This window comes from Lasioglossum baleicum, chromosome 5, assembly GCF_051020765.1.
Source record: "Lasioglossum baleicum chromosome 5, iyLasBale1, whole genome shotgun sequence".
NCBI classification, from domain to species: Eukaryota; Metazoa; Arthropoda; class Insecta; order Hymenoptera; family Halictidae; genus Lasioglossum; species Lasioglossum baleicum.
Window position 1 is genome coordinate 2,675,711 of NC_134933.1, and position 5,320 is coordinate 2,681,030.

General features: G+C 38.0%; 1 long non-coding RNA gene across 1 annotated transcript; it reads right to left on the reverse strand.

The window, feature by feature from the left end:
- Positions 1-279: 279 nt before the first annotated feature.
- Positions 280-4,228, reverse strand: LOC143208659 (uncharacterized). Its single transcript, XR_013008948.1, has 5 exons — positions 3,994-4,228; positions 3,417-3,915; positions 2,734-3,346; positions 1,115-2,661; positions 280-1,024 (listed from the first exon to the last, which is right to left on the reverse strand). It is a non-coding gene; the product is annotated as an uncharacterized LOC143208659 (long non-coding RNA).
- Positions 4,229-5,320: the final 1,092 nt, after the last annotated feature.

The following is a 5,320-nucleotide window of genomic DNA, read 5'->3' on the forward strand; positions in this document are numbered from 1 at the left end:
GCACAGGTTCGTGCCCGATTTTTATTGATGTAGCAAACTGTACTGCACGGCGGAGTGTAAAAAAATGATATAGTATAAATTATATATAATTGATATATCATAATTGACATTTAACCATTTTTTATTTTCAATTCGGGCACGAACTTATGCGATCATCTGATACAAGGATCTGTATATAGCAACAGGTACATTCCTCGCACAGAAAAACCTTGAATCTTCGAAGCGCTTAACTACCCAGTCAGCCAGGTCTGCCTTGAGCAAATATCGAGCATAGCCTGTAATCGCACGATGCGAGCTGTCAGAACGACGCTCGAAGCTGAGCATGCTCGGAATCTGCCCGATTTTGGACAGCACACCTTGCCAGCATAATGCGATTCTTATTCGGACGTGTGGGGAATAATATACAATGATTTGATGTGTGTGTTCGTCGTTCAGTTTACATACATCAGTAGTGAGGGGCGGTGATTTTATGAATATTAAATTTATTCGAGACATATTTCCTGTATGGATTGTCTTTAATTAAATCTTGGGACCAAAACAATGCAATAGGACTTTTTAGTTTTTAAAAGCTTTTTATTCTGCCTGTTTTTAAGAGGGTCGCACGGTCGCACTAATGTGGCGAATGCCGTTGTAGCGTGACCCGTTGATCATGCGAACATAGTTACGATAGCGTTACTGCACTATAGGTTCGATTAATTGCGCTTAGAGGGAAATTTGAATATAAAGAATATCGTACAAATATGTAGCTGTGTTTCTTCTTACTGACAAAGGTAATGTTTCTTTAAATTCATATTGAAGATTTTTGAATGCATATGCAAGGAGAGAAAACGAAATAATAAATGCAGATCAAAATGCGAGCTCGGTGGACGAAGCGCCAATCAGCGAAGCGGGTGAAATTGCCGCCGCGGAGGAAGTGATTTGACACTTTCGTCCGCGACGACACCCCGAACTTCGGGGCCCGAAGACCTTCCCCTGATCCGGCTTGCTATTCAAGCGGTGATGGTAGAATTCAGTCACCGCCGCCCTAAGTCGGTGCAAAAACAAAAATGAAACTTTTTTTAAAAATTTCTGAAATTGAAAATTTACAAAAATTTTTGTATATGTATATACGTACTCTGTGTATTTCCTTCGTCACTATATCCAGGGTCTCCCGATGTCTTGGCGACCCCACGGTCGTCATTCGCGACGTAATCCTTCGCCTCGTCGTCGACGTAGACCGCGACCGCGATCGTCGCGGCGCCACAGTGCGGACAAATGGCCTAATATTCGGCACTTCTCTAAATTTGGTTATTAATGTATATATAGGTAATTTTTTTACAGAAAATGATATTTACCAATATAATTAATAAATTTATTAAGAAATTAACAATTTTTATTTAAACAAAAATATATTTTTAAAAACTAACATATTTAAAACGAAATTAAGAATAAATGAACCATATTTAATATTAATAATAATAAACTTAGACAAATTATAATAGTATAAACAAAACTAACAAACTTAACAAAACGCTATTCGCTATCCGAGTCATCCTCGGTACTTTGAATGTGATCCAAAATGAATTATTCAATCCCGTGATCTTGCACATTTCTGATTAAATATTGATGAATTTCAGTAAAATCGCAAGATTTGCTTTTTGTTGTCGTTTCTCGAGATATTTCAATCTCTTCAGATAAATCGTCCACCCTGTATAATTATTGCAAAATTGTATTATGCATAAAAATGATTATTATATGATTATTAATAACAATTTCCACCCTAATACGCATTTTTTGCTAAAGAAATGTATTTCATATCGTGATATACACGAATATTCAATTTTTCTGTGGCGGACAAATGGCAAAATTTTGTACAAAAATCCAAATTTGTTTACGAATGTATATGTATTGTGGTAATTATTCGCAGAAAATGAAATTTAACGATATAACTAATAAATTTAAAAAGAAATTAACGAATTTTCCACAATACAACATAAAGGCAAGGTACGGGCACTTATTAAAAAGTTTATAAAATTAAGAGTAGCAGTTAGTTGCAGGCTAAACTATGAAATTCTTAAACTACAACAAGTGATATATCCGAATATGTCAAAATCTCAGGATATTTTTTGCCTTTCTCGAGATATGTTAATTTGAAGTTTTATATGCAAGTAATAAATAAAACCACCGTTGAAAATTTATACAAAAAATAAATCTACTTTATTAAATGTAAAAAGAATGCATATACCTTGGTGAGCATTTTCCATTGTACAGAATTATTATTGCAACACTGATTTACAATTAATGTAATATTATTTGATTTTTTGGACTCTAGAGAGTGCGACACATGGTAAAATTTTTTATAAAAATCTAAATTTGGTTACTAATGTCAATGCAATAGTAATTATTCACAAAAAAAAATGTAACAATAAAATTAATAAATTAAAAAAAAAAATTAACAATATTTATGCATAAAAATTATTGTTATATGATTAATAATATCAATTACCACCTAATAAAACGTTTTGCCAAAGGAATTTATCGTACATCGTGATATACACGTGTAGTGAGATATGCCACGTTTGTCCGCACTGTGCGTCGCGTCGTGTCGTTTGAAGTCTCGGCACGGTAGACGTAGTCATAAAAATATAGCCACCCTATACTATTGGCGTCTTCTCACAATATCTGTAACATTAAAATATATAAACAACAAAAATATAAATTTTTATAATAATACTAAAATTTATTTTCTCTTACATCGTCTCCCGACCATTGCAGACTATCCACCAGCAGGTCCACTTCCTTTTAGCGCCGCCTTTTGAGCTTCCGCTCAGCAGCCGTGGGAATGGGTGGGGGAGGAGAATTATAACCGGAAGCGGAATCAGGGGGGGATGACGAAGAAACGGGATCAGAAGAAAGGGGGCGGGATGACGAAGGAACGGGATCAGGAGAACGTGGGCGGGATGACGAAGGAACGGGACCAGGAGAAAGATGGGGTACAGAAATGGCGGGATCAGGGGAAAGATGGCGGACAGGAGAAGGGGAGTGGGGGTTGGATGGGGCAGGATCATCAGGAAGGGGGGATGGGGAGGTGGCTGCTGCAAGGACCAATTCGAAGGCATCCCTATGCATTCGTAGGTGATGCCTCCGAATATAGTTGCGCAAGCTCTCGAGTCACCTCGGCTTCAGCGGAACCACATACGCCGCGTTGGATAGTATAAATACACATACATAATTTACAGAATACTGCACGCCTCGATGGCCAAATTGAGAATCGTGGTTATGTAGACTCCGAATAATGACCAGCTTCTTAATCTTTTCGCCGCACGCTTTTCTTCGGGGTTATCATCGTCGTATGCCTCGTCTCGCACTAAACAAACTCCAACTATTATTTGTGTTATTACACTCGCGCATAACAGTGTGCCCAAGATGTAGTATACCAGATATTCGCTTGTATCAGATTTTATAAGATGAATCAGTTGTCCAAAATTCGATGTGATTAATGTAGTATCCCCCATTCCTCGAGCTTTTGTCTTGATTGTCTCATAAATTGGTTTGTCACTTCTAGCTTCACGCCGTTGACGCCGTTGACGCAGTGAGTTGCAGCTAGAAGTCCGTCCCGGTTCTGTTATTACTGTGGGTGGATCACAATAAATTAACTCGTGAATGGACAAAGAAATATTGTATATTTAAATACTAAGAAGATGTTGAATAAATGTATGCTGTGAGTTATAATATAATATTGTATCGCGACACGTGTTCTCGCACAACGCACTGTCTGTCTCTCTTACACTCTCTTACTCTCACTTGTTTATACTCTCGATTGACGCACGTCTATGTATATGTATTATGATACAACTTCGCGATACATAATATTTACTCGTGTAGTGAACGATTAAAGTTTTGGACGCAAAGGAGGACAGAGCATAGGCGGGATACCTAGAAAATACAAAGAAAATCAGTAATGTACAATATATGTATACGTGTGTTGACTGGGATAATTATAGATATACGTACCACACCAGAAATTAGAGGCCTTCCTTCCTCTTCCCCGGTTGCCGTAGCTTATCCCTTCTCCTCCTTGGGGAAACCGAGGTAATTGTGCATAAAGGGTCCCACCTCACCGATTTTGATAAAATTTAAATATGTTGTAAAACTCAACATTCTGAACAACTTTTGGTAATTGTGCATAAAGGGTCCCACCTCACCGATTTTGATAAAATTTAAATATGTTGTAAAACTCAACATTCTGAACAACTTTTTCCTATACATGTAACCGCCGCTCAGCCTTAGTTTTTAAGAGATTTGCGAAAAACTGCAGATACTATTACATTGAATTTTGTCTATACGTGCACGCCCGTGCTGTGCGTATGCTTCAGCATGATGCGACCGCTCGTCAACTGTTTCTACAGATATATCACTACGATCGTCGGACAATCCGATATACCGCGTGAACTTTTTAAATCATATGATGATGAAGAATGAGTACATATTATATTACGACGACACCACACACACCCACAGAGTGTTTCTGAGCGGACAACCCGAAAAATCCATTTTCTGTTTATTTTTTTTGTAAACACGTTGTGGGTTCTATATGCGACAATATGCATATGTATAAGGTGAGCTTTCAATTTTGAAAGTCTACTCCTGGATATTCGTATGCGTGCTCGGGCCGGCCTGACGGCCGGCCCTCTCCGTCCCCCACTGCCTAACCCTAACTAATTCTGATCGCATGATTTTTTCAATACTGGTTCAAATTCTGTGTGATGGCTATATGGAATGAAAAGATTATGCGATCAGAATTAGTATATAGAACCCACAACGTGTTTGCAAAAAAAAAATAAACAGAAAAAAGACTTTTCGGGTTATCCGCTCAGAAACACTCTGTGGGTGTGTGTGGTGTCGTCGTAATATAATATGTACTCATTCTTCATCATCATATGATTTAAAAAGTTCACGCGGTGTATGGATCATCCGACGATCGTAGTGATATATCTGTAGAAACAGTTGACGAGCGGTCGCATCATGCTGAGGCGTACCCACAGCACGGGCGTGCACGTATAGGCAAAATTAAATGTAGTAGTAGCTGCAGTTTTTCGCAAATCTCTCAAAAACTAAGGCTGAGCGGCACGCGGCGGTTACATGTATAGGAAAAAGTTGTTCAGAATCTTCACCCTGACAACATATTAAAAAATCATCGAAATCGGTGAGGTGGGACCCTTTATGCACAATTACCAATTATACCTACTTTATATTTTTGCAAACTGAAGTATATAAGCCTCAAAAGTTGGTAAACGAAATATCTGTTTATGTGTATTAGCACCTGTTATCTGCGGACACA